Below are 23,759 nucleotides of genomic sequence, written 5' to 3'. Positions count from 1 at the left end.
AGGATTCCTACTTCATTGTAGGTGCTTTTTCAAGGTCGATTAGGGTTTCTGGCATGCTTAGAAAGGCATGGTGGCGGCAGCTCCCTGAAGATAGAGTAAAGACCTCCCCGCCTTGCCCCTGTTCCAGTGGTGCGTCTAGCATCATCGTAGGGCGTGTGAAGGTGTGCCTCCGACAAATCCTGTGGGCTTCAGTCGGTATTGGTCTATGATGGATGTCCGTGGATCCATTCTTTCTTCGTGTGTCTATAAGTTGGATCCTTCCGATCTACGCAGTGACAATTGATGTTTTAGTGCACTGGTCATGTGGGGCCTTAGTACGGCGTCTTTCCAAATGTCTATTACAACAAGTTTTTCCGGCTTTGGCGAGGCAGGGGCAATGACGGCAGCGCTCCTTCGGCTCGCTCCGGTGGGTGTCGTCGCTAGGTGGTCTACGAATCTGGATATAATTTTTATTATTTTTTATGTTCTTTGTACTGTCATGACATGTGATAAATAGATGGGAAATTTTTCCTTCAAAAAATAATAATAATATGAAGTGTTTGCATTTACGATAACTTGATAAAGATGTTCCTGTAGGCGGCTCATTCGACCGCAAAGGCAATGACTAATGCCGGACATGCGAATGTGACGACTTGTTTGCATGCATGAGAGATGCCAGCCAAATATCACATCCGCTGACTTGGTCTCCCTGAACCAGTTTGGCGACAACAATTTCTTCGACATCTCCCTCTACCATAGCTTGAGTTCCTGCCAATGTCGGTTAAGGGACGACCTAGGTGCATCAAGCGGTCGTGTTGCGCGGCCAACATGATAACCCTAGATGCAGGGACCCTTACGGGACTTTTACAAAATCTCCTTCTAACTAACCCCTCCTGATTTTGGGATGGGATGGGCCCCATCCTCTCCCAATCTTAAATCTTATTGGTCCATAGTTGATAGTCCGTTAAACCCATAGAAGAACTCCCCGTTGATGTAGCATTACTCATGCCGCAGTGTCTAAGCAAGCTCAAGGCATTGGGTGGCTGTGCTAGAACAAATGTCAAGATTTTCTCAAATTAATATTGGACCAACACATGTTCTAGCCACCTACCCTATTGTTGAACCACCTTGGCGCGCCTTCATGCCCGGTTGTCGCCATACCTAGGGCACATTTGGTCCATTTGTCGTGTTCATATTGTTAAACCATTAGAATGTTAAATTGTTAGATGAGTTAAAAATATACATAACTGGAGTAATATATTAAAAACTTATTAAAAAACTCAGCATGACTTTCACTAAAAGTGAATCAAATTGGGTGCCAGAAAATTGGTGAATCAACATTTCATCAAAACATTGACACTTATGTACATTTTCCTGAAAAAGAAACCACACAACGCAATACACATATCACAAAAAAATTCCTTGGCTTGATGGTTGTTACCACATGCATGTCATACACACATAATCATTCATACATACATGAAGAAATTGAAAACAATGTGAAGTCTTTTCATATGATGACGTGGCTCCTATCCATGCTTCAAGATTTGTGCTACGAATCGGACGACAACCAATGCGTTCACGCCCAGAGACAAAAATCTAACATGAGATCTTTAGTGTTTCGGTAAATTAGCAAAACAAGAAGGGTCTAACATGACATCACCCCTCTGTTTGTGGTCCTCACGTTGTCAACTACGCTCGCTTCCTTTGTCAACGTTGTCTCGTGTTGTTTGTCCAGCCCAAAACCACGTTGCCACACCCAGCCCCGCTTCTGATGTATTGACAAGAGCAACTAATTAACGAGTGCTCCTTTGGGAGCCTCGCAACGATCAGCGTCATTTGGCGCGTTCTCAGCCATTCGCCACGTGTCGTGCTCTGGGCGCTTCCTTCGGATTTTATTTTTTAATTTTTCTGCACGTGTTTTTCGGCTTTTTAAACGGTTTTTTCTCTGGGTTTTTCCGACGTTTCAGTTTTCTACCGGTCTTCCTTAGCTTTTGGGTAAAAAAATCGTTTTTTTTTGCGCGAATAAAACGAGTTCTCTTTTCTGGATACATTTTTCGAGACGTCATATAAGTACACGGTAAAGTTTGGATGGTATGTATAGAAATTTCTCTATTGTGTGTTGATAGTACATGTTACATAGAGGAAGGAACAAAAATCACACTTTTAAGACTCAATGCTCACTACTTATTTCCATGATCATTTATAAATGACGGTGCACATGTCAAGCTTTAATCCACGCATCCACAAAGCCCATCATGGTCGCCTCTGATTCTCCACCCTCGAGTAGAGCCTCATTCGCCTGCGGCATCACCGCTAGAGTCCGCTCTCGGAGCACCCTCCCGCCCTCCGAATCCATCATCCACCTGACCTTTTTGGCAATCTCCTTTGCCTCCACCACCTCCTTGTCTTACCCTTCCATCACAACAGCCAACTCCATCTCTTTCTCGAGGAACACCGCATTCATCTTTTGCTCCGCGTACAATGGCCAGGCCAGCATAGGCACACCTGCCATAGTAGACTCGAGCACCGAGTTCCACCCGCAGTGTGTCACAAAACTTCCCACAGCATGATGTGCTAGAACGTCACCTTGTGGTGCCAGTGGCGTAGCTAGGGGGTGGCCAGGGTGGTCCATGGACCACCCTGGAATTTCCCCATAGCTTGTATATAGTGTAGTAAAAAAATATTTCTTTGAAAATAAATAAACTTATGTAAATATTTCTATTGATGGACCATCCTGATTTATTGGGCTGGCTACGCCACTGTGTGGTGCCCATGACTTCACAATGAGGCCCCTGCCCTTTGTCCGGTCCAGGAAACCCTTCGGAAGCAGCACATCCAAGTCCGGCTCTGTAGTCGTGTCATCGCTTGGCGGGCTCCGCACGACCCAGAGGAACCTTTGTCCACTAGCCTCCAGCCCGGTTGCCACTTCCCTTGTTTGTTTGGCACTGAACCGGCCGAGGCTGCCAAAGTAGAGGAACACCACACTGGTCTTGGGTTGCGTGTCCAACCATGCGAGGCACTCGTCTCCACGCTTCACGCCCACCTCCTCTGACTTGACTAGCGGCCCAATGCAGTAGACTGGGGGCGTCTAGAGGCCAGCTGGGGCGGAGAGCCCCGCGAGGATGGTGTCCATGGTACGAGGACACTACTGCCTATACACAGAATCGTACCAGCAGCGCGCTTTAAAATCAGGCGCTGCTGTTAAGTAGCAGCAGCGCGGGCCGTAAAAACTCGCTGCTGAAACATGTTTATCAGTAGCGCGTGCACTACAAGAAGCGCTACTGCTAAAATTCCTACGGCGCCGCCGCGAGGCCAGTTATAGCAGCAGCGCGTTAAAATAAACAGCGCTACTGCTACGTAACGTAGCAGTAGCGCATTCAGGCAATAATCGTTACTGCTAAATTAACTACAAAAATTTAGTCCCACCTCGCTCCGTGAAGAGAGTTTTACCCACCTTAAATATGTTTCTTCTACAACTTTCACAAGCACTTGGTCTTCATTGAACTCTATGTGTAGGATCTGTGGCCGCAATAGGAGTCCTCGCCAGTTCTTAAACCAACCGGCGAGGATTCGTATTGACAAATCAGATTGTACACAAAAGACCATTGATTATCAATGTATTTTTTATGTCTATGTCTATTTTTACATACCGACACATAGTAGTAGCGTGTTCAGGCCGAAAGGCGCTACTGATAGGTCGTTTAGCAGTAGCGCGTTTACCTGTAGCGCGCTACTGCTATGCAATTCCATCTTCCCCCCTCACTAGCCTCATCCACAGATCACACTCACACACACTCACGGTCTCGATCCTCCTCACCCCCGCGCCGCCGGTCCTCCCCCGCACGTCGCCCCTCCCCCGATCTGCGCCGCTGTCGCCTCATCCTCCTCGCTGGACTCGGTACCGGCCTCCTCCTCCGTCCTCCGCTCACCGCTGGCCGCCCCCTCCTCGCTCCGCCTTCCTCCTCGATCCGTCCTCCCTCCACTCGCCGCCGGCCGGCCCCTCCTCGCTCCGCCTTCCTCCTCCATCCTACTATCTTCTCCCTTCTCGAGTCGCCCCTCCTTGTCCCTCCTCCCTGATACATTTTGATTTAGTAGGCTTTCATATGTAACATTTTGATTTAGTTGATTTAGAATATTTTGATTTAGTTTATTTAGTAGGCTAGTTGATTTAGTTGATTTAGTAGGCTAGTTGATTTAGAACATTTTGATTTAGTTGATTTAGTATGCTAGTGGATTTAGTATGCTAGTGGATTTAGTTGATTTAGTATGCTCGATTTAGTTTTTTGTAATAAGTTATTTTTTGGCAAAATGTAGGTGCCAATTTAGTTAAATTTGCCACTTGTTTCCTGTGAAGTGAATCGTTAATCCTTTGCTCATATTGCTTTAGGAAAATGGTGCCACCACCAGCACCACTATATCGACTGTGCAAGTCAAGGTGCGCCAGCAGCCTTGCAACTGGCAAGCTGTTCGGCATCTACTTCCATCCGAGTTTTCGTCATGCGGCGGTATTAGATGAAATGTAACAACTATTTTATTTTTAGTGTTGGCATTACTGCATTGTGTCATTTTGCTTTTTCTTACACAGATCGTCCCATGCAATGTGAGGTTGAAATTCAACAAGCTGACATGAGACACTGTGACATTTGAGGCTCCTGGGGGGCCGTACACTATGGAGGTCGAGAAAGGACGCAATATGTCGCAGATTGGAGGAGATGGATGGGCCCGTTTCCTCGCTCGCATGCGTCTTACTGGTGGTGAGTTGATCAGATTCTCCTTCAGAGAAGAAAGACCCAAGTTGGTTGTCATTTATATCAACCCGGTGGAAGATGATGAAGATGACGAAGATGATGAAGATAATGAGGACCCACTCAATGAAGATGATGAGAACCCACTTCATGAAGCCATCATAGCTCAAAGAACGAGGCTGAGCGAGGAGGAGGTGTTCAACCTATGGGACATAATTCCGCCACGTGATGACTTTGTCGGGGTGCCATTCGTGACCCGCCTGACAAGTACCATGGTCGATCGGCATGAAATGGTATGTTATACGTACTGCATGTAGTAATTTGATGATATATATACATGCTTTATTGTTATACTTACAAATGCAAATTATCCGATTATATGCTTAGTGAATCCAATGATATGCTTAGTGTAGAGTCCAATGATATGCTTTGTGGAATCTAGTCGATGGTATACTTTAATTTAGTGTAGAGTCTGATCACATGCTTATTAGTGTAGAATCCAAGGAATTATTAATAGTGTAGATAATCCATATATTCTTATTAGTAGAATTCATGATTAATTAGTACAAATGCGTAGTACTGTGTCTTTTGATAGTGTAGAAATCTAGACTTAGTAGAAATATATTTGCAAGAGTATGTGTGAGGCTATTTATTAATTGATATGTTTTTCTTATTCAGAGATTGCCAAAGAACCTATCTGTGAGTTGTGGTATCGAGCCTGATGAAGAAGGCTCAGTTGGACTATGCTCCGTCACCATATTTACTTACCGCATGGACACAGATGGTCGCACACACTTGAACTTGGTTGGGTGGAAGAGATTCCTCTTTGGCAAGAATCTTCGTGTTGGACAGACCATCCTAATTACTATCAGGAACACCCACCGCCCAGGCTTGAGGATGATGATCGTCGTCGATATCATCTAGAACTACATATGTGTGTGGCTATATCATCTAGAACTACATATGATGATCGTCGTCGATATCATGTAGAACTACATATGATGATTGTCGTCGATGTCACCTTGTACCGCTTGAGGATGCATGTTGAGTATATATGAAAGTGTTATGTAGTACTCCCTCGGTTCCAAATTACTCGTCGTGGTTTGAGTTCAAATTTGAACTAAAACCACGACGAGTAATTTCGAACCGAGGGAGTACTACCTAGTACCTATAATGCTTTATGAAATTGATATCTAGTAGTACCTAGTATCTGGAAATTGCAGTTTATCGAAGCTGGAATGGGGAAATGGTGAAAAATATAACAGTAGCGCGGGACCGGGAAATCGCTACAGCTAAATAATAGCAGCGCATTCTTGAAAAACGCTGCTGCTATAGTCAATAGTGGTAGCGCGGGTACAGGCAGCGCTACTACTAAGAGTTAGCTGTAGCGCCTTATTGGTAGCGCGGGCACCCGCGCTGCTGATAGGCCTAAAACCTGCGCTGCTGCTAGCCTTTTCCCTAGTAGTGGGATGGTGTCCACGTGTGGGCGATTGTGCCACACACCGGACGTGCGGGCTGTGGCTCGGTGCGCCCGGATGCCGTCGTGCAGGCGGAGTTGTTTTCATGCCACATAGGTGAAGGAAATATGCCCTAGAGGCAATAATAAAGTTATTATTTATTTCCTTATATCATGATAAATGTTTATTATTCATGCTAGAATAGTATTAACCGGAAACATAATACTTGTGTGAATACATAGACAAACAAAGTGTCACTAGTATGCCTCTACTTGACTAGCTCGTTAATCGAAGATGGTTATGTTTCCTAACCATAAATAAAAGAGTTGTTATTTGATTAACGGGATCACATCATTAGGAGAATGATGTGATTGACATGACCCATTCCATTAGCTTAGCACCCGATCGTTTAGTATGTTGCTATTGCTTTCTTCATGACTTATACATGTTCCTATGACTATGAGATTATGCAACTCCCGTTTGCCGGAGGAAACACTTTGTGTGCTACCAAACGTCACAACGTAACTGGGTGATTATAAAGGAGCTCTACAGGTGTCTCCAAAGGTACATGTTGGGTTGGCGTATTTCGAGATTAGGATTTGTCACTCCGATTGTCGGAGAGGTATCTCTGGGCCCTCTCGGTAATGCACATCACATAAGCCTTGCAAGCATTGCAACTAATGAGTTAGTTGCGAGATGATGTATTACGGAACGAGTAAAGAGACTTGCCGGTAACGAGATTGAACTAGGTATTGAGATACCGACGATCGAATCTCGGGCAAGTAACATACCGATGACAAAGGGAACAACGTATGTTGTTATGCGGTCTGACCGATAAAGATCTTCGTAGAATATGTAGGAGCCAATATGGGCATCCAGGTCCCGTTATTGGTTATTGACCGGAGACGTGTCTCGGTCATGTCTACATGTTCTCGAACCCGTAGGGTCCGCATGCTTAAGGTTTCGATGACAGTTATATTATGAGTTTATGAGTTTTGATGTACCGAAGGAGTTCGAAGTCCCGGATGAGATCGGGGACATGACGAGGAGTCTCGAAATGGTCGAGACATAAAGATTGATATATTGAACGATTATATTCGGACATCGGAAAGGTTCCGAGTGATTCGGGTATTTTTCGGAGTACCAGGTAGTTACGGGAGAAGCAATGGGCCTTGATGGGCTTTAGTGGGAAGAGGAGAAAGGGCCAAGGGGCTGCTGCACCCCCCTCCCCACTAGTCCGAATTGGACTAGGGAAAAGGGGGCCGGCCACCTCTCCTTCTCCTCCACTTCCTTCTCCCTTCCTCCCCTCTTGGTGGACTCCTACTAGGACTTGGAGTCCTAGTAGGACTCCACATCCTGGCCGCACCTAGCCTTGGCCGGCCTCCTCCTCCTCCATCCTTTATATACTGAGGCAAGGGGCACCCCATTAACACAAGTTGATCCACGTGATCTTATTCTTAGCCGTGTGCGGTGCCCCCAGCCACCATAGTCCTCGATAATATTATAGCGGTGCTTAGGCGAAGCCCTGCAACAGTAGTACATCAAGATCGTCACCACGCCGTCGTGCTGACGGAACTCTTCCGCGACACTTTGCTGGATCGGAGTCCGGGGATCATCATCGAGCTGAACGTGTGCTAAAACTCGGAGGTGCCGTAGTTTCGGTGCTTGATCGGTCGGGCCGTGAAGACGTACGACTACATCAACCAAACGCTTCCGCTATCGGTCTACAAGGGTACGTAGATCACACTCTCCCCTCTCGTTGCTATGCATCACCATGATCTTGCGAGTGCGTAGGAATTTTTTTTGAAATTACTACGTTCCCCAACAGTGGTATCAGAGCCTAGGTTTTATGTATTGATGTTATATGCACGAGTAGAACACAAGTGAGTTGTGGGCGATATAAGTCATACTGCTTACCAGGATGTCATACTTTGGTTCGGCGGTATTGTTGGATGAAGCGGCCCGGACCGACATTACACGTACGCTTACGCGAGACCGGTTCTCCCGACGTGCTTTGCACAAAGGTGGCTAGAGGGTGACAGTTTCTCCAACTTTAGTTGAACCGAGTGTGGCTACGCCCGGTCCTTGCGAAGGTTAAAACAGCACCAACTTGACAAACTATCGTTGTGGTTTTTTGATGCGTAGGTAAGAACGGTTCTTGCTCAGCCCGTAGCAGCCACGTAAAACTTGCAACAACAAAGTAGAGGACGTCTAACTTGTTTTTGCAGGGCATGTTGTGATGTGATATGGTCAAGACGTGATGAGATATAAGTTGCTGTATGAGATGATCATGTTTTGTTGAAGTTATCAGCAACTGGCAAAATCCTTATGGTTGTCTCTCTATTGCATAAGATGCAAGCATCCAATAATTGCTTTACTTTATCGCTATGCGATAGCAATAGTTGCAAGAGCAATTGTTGGCGAGACGACCACGTGACGACACATTGATATAGATCAAGATGATGGAGATCATGGTGTCATGCCGGTGACGATATAGATCATGACAGTACTTTGGAGATGGAGATCAAAGAAGCAAGATGATGATGGCCATATCATGTCACATATTTTGATTGCATATGATGTTTATCTTTTATACATCTTTTTTTGCTTAGTTTGACGGGTAGCATTTTAAGATGATCTCTCACTAATTATCAAGAAGTGTTCTCCTTGAGTATGCACCGTTGCGAAAGTTCTTCGTGCTGAGACACCACGTGATGATCGGGTGTGATAGGCTCTACGTTCAAATACAACGGGTGCAAAACAGTTGCACACGCGGAATACTCAGGTTATACTTGACGAGCCAAGCATATACAGATATGGCCTCGGAACACGGAGACCGAAAGGTCGAGCGTGAATCATATAGTAGATATGATCAACATAGTGATGTTCACCAATGAAACTGCTCCATCTCACGTGATGATCGGACATGGTTTAGTTGATTTGGATCACGTGATCACTTAGAGGATTAGAGGGATGTCTATCTAAGTGGGAGTTCTTAAGTAATATGATTAATTGAACTTAAATTTATCATGAACTTAGTCCTGGTAGTATTTTGCAAATTATGTTGTAGATCAATAGCTCACGTTGTTGCTTCCCTGTATTTATTTTGATATGTTCCTAGAGAAAATTGTGTTGAAAGATGTTAGTAGCAATGATGCGGATTAGATCCGTGATCTGAGGTTTATCCTCATTGCTGCACAGAAGAATTATGTCCTTGATGCACCGCTAGGTGACGGACCTATTGCAGGAGCAGATGCAGACGTTATGAACGTTTGGCTAGCTCAATATGATGACTACTTGATAGTTTAGTGCACCATGCTTAACGGCTTAGAATCGGGACTTCAAAGACGTTTTGAACGTCATGGACCATATGAGATGTTCCAGGAGTTGAAGTTAATATTTTAAGCAAATACCCGAGTTGAGAGATATGAAGTCTCCAACAAGTTCTATAGCCAAAAGATGGAGGAGAATCGCTCAACTAGTGAGCATGTGCTCAGATTGTCTGGGTACTACAATCACTTGAATCAAGTGGGAGTTAATCTTCCAGATAAGATAGTGATTGACAGAATTCTCTAGTCACCATCACCAAGTTAGTAGAACTTTGTGATGAACTATGATATGCAAGGGATAACGGAAACGATTCCCAAGCTCTTCGTAATGCGGAAATTGACGAAGGTAGAAATCGAGAAAAACATCAAGTGTTGATGGTAGACAAGACCACTAGTTTCAAGAAAAGGGCAGAGGGAAGAAGGGGAACTTCAAGAAGAACAGCAAGCAAGTTGCTGCTCAAGTGAAGAAGCCCAAGTCTGGTCCTAAGCTTGAGACTAAGTGTTTCTACTGCAAAGGGACTGGTCACTGGAAGCGGAACTACCCCAAGTGATTGGCAGATAAGAAGGATGGCAAAGTGAACATAAGTATATTTGATATACATGTTATTGATGTGTACTTTACTAGTGTTTATAGCAACCCCTCAGTATTTGATACTAGTTCAGTTGCTAAGATTAGTAACTCGAAACGGGAGTTGCAGAATAAACAGAGACTAGTTAAGGGTAAAGTGACGATGTGTGTTGGAAGTGGTTCCAAGATTGATATGATCATCATCGCACACTCCCTATACTTTCGGGATTAGTGTTGAACCTGAATAAGTGTTATTTGGTGTTTGCGTTAAGCATGAATATGATTTGATCATGTTTATTGTAATACGGTTATTCATTTAAGTAAGAGAATAAATTGTTGTTCTGTTTACATGAATAAAACCTTATATGGTTACACACCCAATGAAAATAGTTCGTTGGATCTCGATCGTAGTGATACACATAATCATAATATTGAAACCAAAAGATGCAAAGTTAATAATGATAGTGCAACTTATTTGTAGCACTGCCGTTTAGGTCATATTGGTGTAAAGCGCATGAAAAAACTCCATGCTGATGGGATTTTGGAATCACTTGATTATGAATCACTTGATGCTTGCGAACCATGCCTCATGGGCAAGATGACTAAGACTCCGTTCTCCGGAGCGAGCAACTGACTTATTGGAAATAATACATACTGATGTATGCGGTCCGATGAGTGTTAAGGCTCACGACAAGTATCGTTATTTTTTGAACTTCACAGATGATTTGAGCAGATATGGGTATATCTACTTGATGAAACATAAGTCTGAAACATTTGAAAAGTTCAAAGAATTTCAGAGTGAAGTAGAAAATCACCGTGACAAGAAAATAAAGTTTTTACGATCTGATCGCGGAGACAAATATTTGAGTTACGAGTTTGGTTTTCAATTAAAACAATGTGGAATAGTTTCACAAACTCATGCCACATGGAACACCACAGCATAATGGTGTGTCCGAATGTCATAACCGTACTTTATTGGATATAGTGCAATCTATGATGTCTCTGACCGATCTACCACTATCGTTTTGGGGTTATACATTAGAGACAACTGCATTCACATTAAATAGGGCACCATCTAAATCCGTTGAGACGACACCATATGAACTATGATTTGGCAAGAAACCTAAGCTGTCGTTTCTTAAAGTTTGGGACTGCGATGCTTATGTGAAAAAGTTTCAACATGATAAGCTCGAACCCAAATCAAAGAAGTAAATCTTCATAGGATATCCAAAGGAAACTATTGGATACACCTTCTATCACAGATCTGAAGGCAAGACTTTTGTTGCTAAATTTGGAAACTTACTAGAGAAGGAGTTTCTCTCGAAAGAAGTGAGTGGGAGGAAAGTAGAATTTGATGAGGTAACTGTACCTGCTCCCTTATTGGAAAGTAGTTCATCATAGAAATTTGTTCCTGTGACTACTACACCAATTAGTGAGGAAGCTAATGATGATGATCATGTAACTTCAGATCAAGTTACTACCAAATCTCGTAGGTAAACTAGAGTGAGATCCACACCAGAGTGGTACGGTAATCCTATTCTGGAAGTCATGTTACTAGACCATGACGAACTTGCGAACTATGAGGAAGCGATGATGAGCCCAGATTCCGCGAAATGGTTTGAGGCCATGAAATCTGAGATATGATCCATGTATGAGAACAAAGTATGGACTTTGATGGATTTGCCCGATGGTCGGCAAGCCATAGAAAATAAATGGATCTTCAAGAGGAAGACGGATGCTGGTAGTAGTGTTACTATCTACAAAGCTAGAATTGTCGCAAAAAGGTTTTCGACAAAGTTCAAGGTGTTGACTACGATGAGATTTTCTCACTCGTATCTATGCTCAAGTCTGTCCGAATCATGTTAGCAATTGCCGCATTTTATGAAATCTGGCAAATGGATAAACAAAACTGCATTCCCTAATGGATTTACTAAAGAAGAGTTGTATACGATGCAACTAGAAGGTTTTGTCAATCCTAAAGGTGTTAACAAAATATGCAAGCTCCAATGATCCATCTATGGACTGGTGCAAGCATCTCAGAGTTGGAATAGACGCTTTGATAAATTGATCAAAGCATATAGTTTTATACAGACTTACGATGAAGCCTGTATTTATAAGAAAGTGAGTGGGAGCACTACAACATTTCTGATAAGTATATGTGAACAACATATTGTTGATCGGAAATAATGTATAATTTTCTGGAAAGCATAAAGGAATATTTGAAAGGAGTTTTTCAAAGAAAGACCTCGGTAAAGCTGCTTACATATTGAGCATCAAGATCTATAGAGATAGATCAAGACGCTTGATAAGTTTTTCAATGAGTACATACCTTGACAAGATTTTAAAGTAGTTCAAAATGGAACAATCAAAGAAAGAGTTCTTGCCTGTGTTGCAAGGTGTGAAATTGAGTAAGACTCAAAGCCCGACCACGGCAGAAGATAGAAATAGAATGAAAGTCATTCCCTATGCCTCAGCCATAGGTTCTATAAAGTATGCCATGCTGTGTACCAGATCTATTGTATACCCTGCACTGTGTTAAGCAAGGGAGTACAATAATGATCTAAGAGTAGATCACTGGACAGCAGTCAAAAATTATCCTTAGTGGAATAAGGAAATATTTCTCAATTATGGAGGTGACAAAAAGGTTCGTCATAAAAAGTTACGTCGATGCAAGTTTTGACACAGATCTGGATGACTCTAAGTCTCGATCTAGATACATATTGAAAGTGGGAGCAATAAGCTAGAGTAGCTCCATGCAGAGAATTGTTGACATAGAAATTTGCAAAATACTTACGGATCTGAATGTGACAGACCTATTGACTAAAATTATCTCACAAGCAAAACATGATCACACCTTAGTACTCTTTGGGTGTTAATCACATAGCGATGTGAACTAGATTAATGACTCTAGTAAACCCTTTGGGTGTTGATCACATATCGATGTGAACTATGGGTGTTAATCACATGGTGATGTGAACTATTACTGTTAAATCACATGGCGATGTGAACTAGATTATTGACTCTAGTGCAAGTGGGAGACTGAAGGAAATATGCCCTAAAGGCAATAATAAAGTTCTTATTTATTTCCTTATATCATGATAAATGTTTATTATTCATGCTAGAATAGTATTAACCGGAAACGTAATACTTGTGTGAATACATAGACAAACAAAGTGTCACTAGTATGCCTCTACTTGACTAGCTCGTTAATCGAAGATGGTTATGTTTCCTAACCATAAACAAAAGAGTTGTTATTTGATTAACAGGATCACATCATTAGGAGGATGATGTGATTGACATGACCCATTCCATTAGCTTAGCACCCAATCGTTTAGTATGTTGCTATTGCTTTCTTCATGACTTATACATGTTCCTATGACTATGAGATTATGCAACTCCCGTTTGCCGGAGGAACACTTCGTGTGCTACCAAACGTCACAACGTAACTGGGTGATTATAAAGGAGCTCTACATGTGTCTCCAAAGGTACATGTTGGGTTGGCGTATTTCGAGATTAGGATTTGTCACTCCGATTGTCGGAGAGGTATCCCTGGGCCCTCTCGGTAATGCACATCACATAAGCCTTGCAAGCATTGCAACTAATGAGTTAGTTGCGAGATGATGTATTACGGAACGAGTAAAGAAACTTGCCGGTAACGAGATTGAACTAGGTATTGAGATACCGACGATCGAATTTCGGGCAAGTAACATACCGATGACAAAGGGAACAACGTATGTTGTTATGCGGTCTGACCGATAAAGATCTTCGTAGAATATGTAGGAGCCAATATGGGCATCCAGGTCCCGCTATTGGTTATTGACCGGAGACGTGTCTCGGTCATGTCTACATTGTTCTCGAACCCGTAGGGTCCGCACGCTTAAGGTTTCGATGACAGTTATATTATGAGTTTATGAGTTTTGATGTACCGAAAGAGTTTGGAGTCCAGTATGAGATCGGGGACATGACGAGGAGTCTCGAAATGGCCGAGACGTAAAGATTGATATATTGGACGACTATATTCGGACATCGGAAAGGTTCCGAGTGATTCGGATATTTTTCGGAGTACCGGGTAGTTACGGGAGAAGCAATGGGCCTTGATGGGCTTTAGTGGGAAGAGGAGAAAGGGCCAAGGGGCTGTTGCGCCCCCCTCCTCTCTAGTCCGAATTGGACTAGGGAAAAGGGGGCCGGCCACCTCTCCTTCTCCTCCACTTCCTTCTCCCTTCCTCCCCTCTTGGTGGACTCCTACTAGGACTTGGAGTCCTAGTAGGACTCCACATCCTGGCCGCACCTAGCCTTGGCCGGCCTCCTCCTCCTCCATCCTTTATATACCGAGGCAAGGGGCACCCCATGAACACAAGTTGATCCACGTGATCTTATTCTTAGCCGTGTGCGGCGCCCCCAGCCACCATAGTCCTCGATAATATTGTAGCGGTGCTTAGGCGAAGCCCTGCAGCAGTAGTACATCAAGATCATCACCACGCCGTCGTGCTGACGGAACTCTTCCCCGACACTTTGCTGGATCGGAGTCCGGGGATCGTCATCGAGCTGAACGTGTGCTAAAACTCGGAGGTGCCGTAGTTTCGGTGCTTGATCGGTCGGGCCGTGAAGACGTACGACTACATCAACCAAACGCTTCCGCTGTCGGTCTACAAGGGTACGTAGATCACACTCTCCCCTCTCGTTGCTATGCATCACCATGATCTTGCGAGTGCGTAGGAATTTTTTTTGAAATTACTACGTTCCCCAACAATAGGACGTGCGGCACAACCCCCTAGATGCCACACGTGTGGCAGTTATCGGCGTCCTTTTTCTTTTTTGGAGCTTAAACGCTTTTGTATAGTGCTGCTACAATTTCTTAAACAAAATCAAAAATAGAACACGCACTAGGAGAAATCCTACTGTTTTCCGTCAAAAATGAATGGGAAGTAACCTGTTAATGAAGCCAAACATGGCAGTAGCGTTTCCCTCTCATGCAGCCAAGAAGCAGAGCACCCTGTATTCTAAAAGAAGCAGAGTCCCTTCGATGCTGCAAGAGATGAAGACATCTCTGAATATCCACCTAGTGAAAAATGATTAACATTGTCTAGAAAGATCATCCACACCGAATAACAGTAGGATGTAACATTAGTCGCGTAAGAACCGTTTAATCCTGCTCATCAGGAAAACATTGACGTATAAGGTTACTATTATATATGCAACCATATACGTTTAGATTACATGCCATCTGATGAATCCAAACCCCTGACGACGTTTGCGAAACAATCCATGACCTGCTGATGACAGAGCTTCTTGTACTTCTTAACAGCTGAATCAGTTCGAAGACTAGTAACTTTCTACCTCCGAAAGTTCTCAAGTTTTTGGACACTAAGTTCAAGCTTGAATCAGTTTATCATAGAACGGACGCGCAATTTAAAGGGTTCTTACACACTATATCAAGCAGGCAACATGACAATGCTTACATCCTAACACTGACAGCAATGTACATGTGCCTAGCTAAGCAGCCCTCTCCATGGCACTCCACCAGTCAATGTTTATTCTGGCCATGGAACCGCAGTAGGGCGCCCATTGTAACATGGCCCTGCCAATTAGTTGTGAAATGTAGGGTAATGCATGTCAGAATAGCAAGAAATGAAGAAGAGAAGAACTATATCTAAATCACATATAATTAGAATCGGCTAGCTCGTAGGTTCATGACCATGCAAATGCTGCACTTTTTCAATAAGCAGTATTTTTAACTTTCACATAGCAGGCAAGAGAGAAATGAAGTACTGGAGCATAGAAGTTTCTGAACCTACCATTTTGAGCTCTGCACTTCCTCCCATCCTGTCCACTTGATCGCGCTACACAAGTTCAATGCTAACATGTGGATTCCCTGGATGCTTGTTGATCGCCTTCCTCAGCATTGCCTCAATACTATGTTTGTCCCACCGTTGAATATCTTCCACGTGCGGCTTCTTGGAAAGATTCAATGTCAATGGATACAACATGCTGAAATTCTCCTGGTTACAAATGTACACCTTGAATGTCTCTAGGCTTCCCAGATGCTCGATGCCATCAAGTACACTATCATCACCTTGCCGCTCTGCTTGTGCATAACACTCTATAGTGAGGCTCTGAACCCTGGGCATGGCCCCTGCCTCGAACATGAGGAAAGGCACTTTATGCCTGAACCAAAGTTCTTTCAGGTTTGGAAATGCTCCACCTCGGATGACTAAGCCTTCCAGGGGAACATGCTCCCTAACAAATAATGTAAGGTGCACCAGCATGGTCAGCCTGGCCAGAACCTCCACACCATCTCTCAGCAGTGACTGAACTTCAATTTTCAGGCTTCTGAGTTGGTTGAGTTGTGCAACCCAGTCTGGGACGATAGAGAAGGTGAAGCCCTGCGCATGTAATCTATGAAGATTGCTTGGCGGTGGAGCGGACCAACAAGTTAAGACATACTTCGTCAGGTAAGTATATCTTGCGAGACCGTGGAAGGTTATGGATTGAAGCCTGCCAAGTCTGCTGAGGGAGAGGAGTAGAGCATCATAAACAGAATCATAATTAGAATCAGAATCAGGAACAAAAGGCCCTTGAAGATATAGCTCTAGCTCACTCAGATTGCTCAGACCACCCAGGGCCTTCATGCTCTTCACATCTCGACTAAGTATGGAAAATCCAACCAAAGTACAAAGGGCTTTCATCCTGCCGATCTCACCAAACAGTTCCACACTAGTCGGAACAATCAGGTGGCACAGCGTCGAGGGTAATATGCTGACATCTAGCCGAAAAGACCCTACACCACTAGCTAGCTCCAATGTCTTCAAATGTTGTAACTTATGCAATTCTCTTAGCTGTTTCTCACAATGCACACCTCCAATCTTCAAATAACTCAGTTGGAAAAAGTTGCATATGGGAGATAGATCATAGTGTTGATATTCGTCGCCGCGAGCATAAAGATGCAGAACTCGCAGAAGTTGAAAACTTGAGAGACAAGGCATACATTCTGGTTCACCCCAAAAGTTCAAAGACCTAGCTTGGGTGAGAGCGGTGTTATCCAGAACCTGAGTGCATTCTGAATTACCAACTTGGAGGGATAGCCGGCGGAATTCGAAATGGCCTTTCATGTTGTGTGCACCATTAACTGTAGGTGGTTCCTTGATTACAGTGATAAAGTTTTCTTCCGTGGATTTCAGTATGATAAAGTCAAGCATTAGATCATGCACTCTACACGACAGCACATGCCCACAGTCATCGTACTCGGCTATTTGGATCATGTTTCTGTTGATGAGCTCACTAAAGTAGCTTTTGGCAATCTCCTGATGGCTATAACCATGCTTTTCAGTAATAAAACCCTCGGAAATCCATCTCTTCACCAAATCTTCCTTCTTTATTTTATAAGCCTTCGGGAATATACCAAGATACAACAAACATGTCTTAAGTTCCAAAGACAAATCATTGTAGCCAAGCGTAAGCACATGCCTCATCCATTCTAATGCAGGGTGTCCTTCCAATGGAAAACCAAAATGATTTTGCATCTTCTCCCATGTTTCCTTTGAGTTTACCTCTTCATGACTAGACAAACAGCTGGCTACACTGAGAATAGCTAATGGAACACCATCACATTTCTTCAATATTTCATCGGCAAAATTCTTTAGTTGCTCGGGACATACACCATCAGAATAAAATACCCTTCTATAAAATAATCTCCTTGAGTCAAGATCACTAAGAGGTCTGATCCTATAGACATGCCCATGAAAACAAGAGCAGCATGCCTTAGCAACATCTTCAATTTGTGTAGTTGTTATAACTCTGCTACCAAGATTATTCTCCACAAAAGAACCTTTAATAGTGTTCCATGCGTTGATTGCCCAGATATCATCCAGCACGATAAGGTATCTGTAAACCAATACAACATACAAATTATTGTGTTAATTGCATGAATGCATGTACAAACTGTGTAGGATTCTAACCTATGGTTTCTCCTTAGAAGTTAAAATTACACACTCTGCATGTACATCGTTCATCGTTCCCTTGCCATAACCTTATCTTTTTTTAGAAAAAGAGGATGACCCCCGGCTTCTGCATCTGGGCGATGCATACGGCCACTTCATTAATTATTATCACAAAACCTTACAAAGCAATACAACAGCAAGACTAAAGCCACCGTCTAAGCAACAACTGTCGCTACACATATCCAATTGATGAAGGGACGCAGATAGTCTGGGCCTAATACCAAACAGACATCGCAGCCAAACCTAAACATTTAAGACCTGAGGTCCCAACTAGGACGCCTGCCGGGTATGGGGCACCTACCAGTCCGGCGCACTCCTCAACCAGGACGCCTGCCGGGTATGAGGCCGCCGCAGCCACATGCCACAAATCCATCTTCAGAGCTGTACTGTTGCATGTACCGTGCCAGGTCTCTCTGCCATCAACGCCACCACGACGCCCGACAGCGTCCTCCTCCTGCGCGAGTCCATCCTCCCACAGCGAACTCCGAATCTGCACTGCGCCATGCCATCAAGATCCGTCGCCATCAGTGTGTAGGATGAAGCACCGCTCCACCAAAGAATCCGTCCTCTGGTCCCTCGATCACGTGTGTACCTCCAAAAATGACGCCCCCAAGGGAGGAACGACACCAGAGCGCCGCCGTCATCCGATCATCCGATCTAGGGTTTCCCCCGGAGGTAGCAGAGAGTGGCCTTGAACTTCTCCACAGCGATGTCTTCAAGAAGGGAACGACGCAGATAGCGCCGCCACCGCCGGCCTTAGCAGAGCCGAAGGCAAGTTTTCACCCAGATCAGTTCGAAGGAATCCGACTCTCGTGCACGGGCCGCCGTCACCACCAGCACCACCAGGCAGACCCTGGAGTACCGGCAGATCAGCGAGCCACCGACACCACCGCATCCAGATCGCCGGCCACGCCGGGCCGCCGCCATCCCCCCCGCCGTCCGGGTCAGAGACGGAGCTGCTGACCGCGCACAGGGACCGCCGCCGCCTGCACACGCCGGAGCGCCGCCGAGATCCCAGCGCCCGCCACCGCTTGCCGACACCAACCGCCGCCCGAGCACTGGCGCCACCGTGGAGCCATCAGACCGGGAAGGGAGACGTCGCGCGCCGACCACCCTCGCGGACCCCGCCGCACGCCCGAGCGCCGGCGCCACCGCGGCGCCATCAGATCGGGAGGAGGAGGAGCCCGCGCCTCGCCGCCCCGCGCAGACCATGCCGCCGCCATCGCCGCAGCGCCACCAAAGGGAGCCCTGCAGATCCGCCAGCGACCCGACCTGCCGCCGAACCGAGCGCCGCCGTGAGGGCCGGCCGTCCCGCGCCGCCCAGGAACCTCGCGAGGAGGGAGGGAGCCCCGCCGCCGCCGACGCACGCGCGGGCTTTGCCTGGCGGCGTCCCCTAGCGGCGGCGAGGGAGAAGGAAGGCGAAGGAAGGGAGCGGCGGCGGCGATCTAGGGTTATTACTCATGAGAACATACCTTTTCTCTTTGAGGTACTTCCGGAGTTCCTCGATGAGTTTGCGTTCATCATTCAGGCTAGAGGACACCCAGCCCTGAAATCCTTGCAATATATCTGACAGAGCCTCCACAGTACTGGGATTTGGAGACACCGTTATGAAAGCCTTGGCATCAAATTGGCTTTTGATCTTAGTATAAACTTGGTGGGCGAGAGTTGTCTTGCCCATACCCCCAGATCCAACAACAGCCACCACTTTTAGGCGATTTCCACCCACCTGCTCCTGACTGAGCAGCTTGATGAGCTTCTCCTTTGGGCCATCCATGCCCACAAGGCTGTTGGCATCTACATAGAGTGCCTCCATTCGAGGGTCAATAGCGACCAGGCCCCGAGGAGGAGGAATGCAGTCAGGGGAACCAACACACTCATCAGTCTTATACCTATGGTGGCAGTTGCTTACTTCTAGCGCTCGAGCCTTGAGTTCCTCGATGCGGCTCGCGATCTCGTGGCGCGTCTTGATCTTCCTGAGCCTGCGCTTAAGCCAGGCCTTGCCGCCATGGCCGCCGTTGAGGTCGTGGGTGAAGATGTCGACGCAGTCCTCCATGTCGTAGGAGAGCTCACGCACCTTGTCACGCCAGTCCCTCTGCTGCTCGTCGAGCTCCGCCGTCCGGGACAGCTTGAGGAGGAGGGCGTTCAATGTTCATGCTTCTCATCTCGTTCCTCAGCAAGACGATCTGCTTGTGGACGCCCCTGGACAGCTTGTACTTGCTCGCCAGCAAGGCGGCGAGCTTGGGCAGCAGCGTTCTCATGGCCCCTGTCACGGCGCTCACCACCATCCCCTCCATTGGGATTCAGGAGGGAGGAAAGATCTTCTTTCCCTCAGTCACAGCAGTGTGTGTGTGTGTGTGTGACTATGATGAGATTTTAGGAGGAAGAATCAGCTTGCCTTGGAGTGGTATACGCCTAATGTGGGCCACTGTTGAGTCATGCTGGTCATTCCAAAGTTTGCAGCGCAATAATTTTCCACGTTGATCTGGTCCACCAAGCGCGTGGTGCACTCTACCTATAGACTGCATTATTGCAGCACCGACAACATTGAATAGGGTGCTTGTACACTTTTCCTGTTATTAGTCTTCGCAGAATCAATTTCAGATATTGGGCATTGGATCCTACGTCCTTCTAGATGGGTCAAGTCAAGATCAGATTTTGGGCATGTCAAACACATCATGATAGACCACCCGCACCTCACTGGATGATTGCACGCGCGCTGTTGGCTTGGAGTTGTACCGGCTTAGGAGTCTTATTGAGATAGGTGCCTCTGTAGTTGTTTGTTGTGTTTTTGTTTCTAGTGTTGATTCTTTAAGCTATGTTTCTTCCCTGTCATGTTTACTAAATTCCTTGATTTGGTTTATTTTTTCAGATCGTGTATGCCCTCCTCCTGCAGGATCCGTGATGCGACCCACCCCGCAGCCGGCAGTTCAGGACGAGGATGGAGGTGACGAACGCATGTCCTCCTCCTCGACCTCCAAGGACGTAGGCCTTGGATCCGTGCTCGCAGGCCCCAGCCTTGGCTTCTTCTGTGACTACTGCATCAGCCATGGCGTCCACCTCCCTACAGTCGCTGACTCCCAAGGTCCGGTCCGCCTCACGCCCTTCCTCCTTTGATTCTCCCTGTCCATCTGTCGAGCCTCCCTTGAGTAGTAATAGTGTGCTACTGTTTTCGATCTATTAGTGTAGGTTTCGTAATAGTCTTGCAAAACACGCAAAAATATTGAGGTTTGAGTCTACTTTTTTGTTCCAAGTGGTGTGCCGTTCATGAAATGTCGTAGACTGTTGTTCGTCATGGTAGTAGTTTGGCATTGGCAGCAGTTGTAGCATAGAGCTTAATGTACTTATTTACTGTTTTGCTTGTTTATGATGAATTCATGTTCGCAATGCTGATGCTTTAAGTATGTTAAGATTCCATGTTAATTCCTATTTGCATCTTGAGTCAAATATCTAAATATTTATGACACCTTCCATCTCTGTGTCTTGCAGCAACAGCAGCATCAACCGATCCCACCCCCCTTCTCTCAGCGTGGCACATCGGCTGCGGTTGGCCTTGTTGGTGGCTAGGACCGTCATGGGTGTCACATGTGCCCTCTCCGTTGAACTGTTGGTCGTCGATGCGGCGGCAGCAGCATCTTCGACCCCCTTCCTCACTGGCCACAGGTGGATGCTGAGGTATGCATCCCCTCTCCTTCCTTCCCATTCCTGTCACGGGCAGCATCCATATTGTTTAATTTGACTATTCGCACATATTGCTGCTGCTGGGACGCTTTTGGATTAGTAGTATTATCAAGTTTGTCGTGATTGTGTCAATGCTCTTGGATAGTGACTATCATTATTTGTTCGTTGTGCTAGTGCTATGCATGTAAATGAACTGTATATTTCTGTGCTCTCTAGTTAATTATCTTTGTGATGTGTGTCAAGTTTTCCTTTTGGTTATTGGTTGTTTGTTTGCAACATGAAGAATGCTTCATTCATTCATTCATTTGTGCCAAGTCTGTGCCATTTGCTACAAAGAAGATGTTGATTTAGCACTCTAGTCCATGCCATTTGCTACAAAGCAGTTCAAGAACATAGATGTGGTGCTCTGTTTTTAAACTGCTTGTGTCGACACCCAACTACTAGAGGAACTTTGGAATTTCAAGTGGAATTCTTTTTGTCTTTTAACATGTAAATACTCCAAAAAATTGTTTCTTTGATGACTGGTTGCATCCTGTTACATTGGTACTTTAGTCATCGAGATAGAGTTCATTGAGTTTTGTAGATTCATAATCAATGCACTTGTGTTGGATAACTCAGCCTTGCAAATCACATGGCAGTGAAGCGATTTGCTCTTCTTCAGAATTGAAGTGACATTTTTCAGTTGTACTGTACATGCTTCTTCCCTTCATTTAATTGTCTGCCACTTAATCTTCTGCATCTTTCTTTTGTTGTTGCCCACACATCAATAATGTTTATTTGTGTTTGCGACAATGGATAAAATTAAACTTATTGGGCTGATTTGCATCGACAAGATTGCCATGCGCTACTATTTGTTGTGGTTGAATTATCCAGAGTCCAACCTATCTTTCTGCTGCAGGTACAAGACCTGGATAGGAGATCCGGTGGGGTTGCGACGGGCTTGAAGACGTAGTAGAGGTGCAGCCTCCTGCCCATGGCTTCCAAGACTTCACGACAAGGCCCCTGCCCTTGGTTCGTTCTAGGAAACCTTTTGGAAGCAACACATCCAAGTCCGGCTCTATCTTCGTGTCATCGCTTGGTGGGCTCCGCACGACCCAGAGGAATCTCTGTCGACTAGCCTCTAGCCCAATGGCCATTTCTCTGGTTTGCCTAGCGCTGAATCGGCCGAGGCTGCCAAAGCCCTGTGTTCTCCATTCTTCGACCTCTGGCCAATCTGAGAACAATCCAATTGGGTTTTGGATCTTCTACATGGTCAAAGATTGGTAGTGGTAAGCAACAGGTACAATTTTTATTTGTGTTTGCTATTAATCAGTCAACTGGAAAAAATTCTCGCGTTCAGTTGATTCCCACATGCGAGAGCAAGGCAATGCTGAGACAGAGACATGCTCAACACGGCGTCCTCGATGTGGCTTTGGCTGAATCACGCAGGAGAACAGAACATCGAGTGTGGCAACGGGGTCGCTGGCAGGGGTGAGGAAGCAGATTGACCGGTGCGGGTAGGGGACTTCTACTTCTGACCGCCTCTCAGATTGGCCATCCGGTCTAGTTTGAAATGCACCACATCTATTAGTTTACTGTCAATGTCATCCATTTTCTGACCTCCTAGACTCACGTGTAAGATAGCCAATATGAGAAGAATCTGATAGGGTTCTAGATCTATGAATCTTTTAGACAAAATATTAGCATATGGGAAGCTTGCAGTGGCATGTATGGAAAATTCTCAATTATGTGTAGACAGTACATGTTATAGAAATGAAGAAACTAAAATCACACTTGAAAGTGAAAGACATAACACTCTCTCCTTATTTCCACAAACAATTATAAATGATGTTGCACATGTCAAGCATGAATCCACGCATCCACAAGCCCATCCAATGTCGCCACTGATTCTCCATCCTCGAGCAGAGCCTCTTTTGCCTGCCGCATCACCGCTAGAGTCCGCTCTCGAAGCATCTTCCCGCCTTCTGAATCAATCATCCACTTGACCTTCTTGGCAACCTCCT

At 45.4% G+C, this 23,759-nt stretch overlaps 1 long non-coding RNA gene and 1 pseudogene across 1 annotated transcript; one reads left to right on the top strand and one right to left on the bottom strand.

Moving 5' to 3' along the window:
* Positions 1-16,978: 16,978 nt before the first annotated feature.
* Positions 16,979-20,474, bottom strand: LOC123060017 (disease resistance protein RGA5-like; annotated as a pseudogene).
* On the top strand, positions 20,379-23,526 carry LOC123060018 (uncharacterized). Its single transcript, XR_006427696.1, has 3 exons — positions 20,379-21,160; positions 21,565-21,750; positions 22,655-23,526. It is a non-coding gene; the product is annotated as an uncharacterized lncRNA (long non-coding RNA).
* Positions 23,527-23,759: the final 233 nt, after the last annotated feature.

This window comes from Triticum aestivum, chromosome 3A (assembly GCF_018294505.1).
Source record: "Triticum aestivum cultivar Chinese Spring chromosome 3A, IWGSC CS RefSeq v2.1, whole genome shotgun sequence".
NCBI lineage: Eukaryota > Viridiplantae > Streptophyta > Magnoliopsida > Poales > Poaceae > Triticum > Triticum aestivum.
This window is presented reverse-complemented; position numbering and strand designations above follow the sequence as displayed.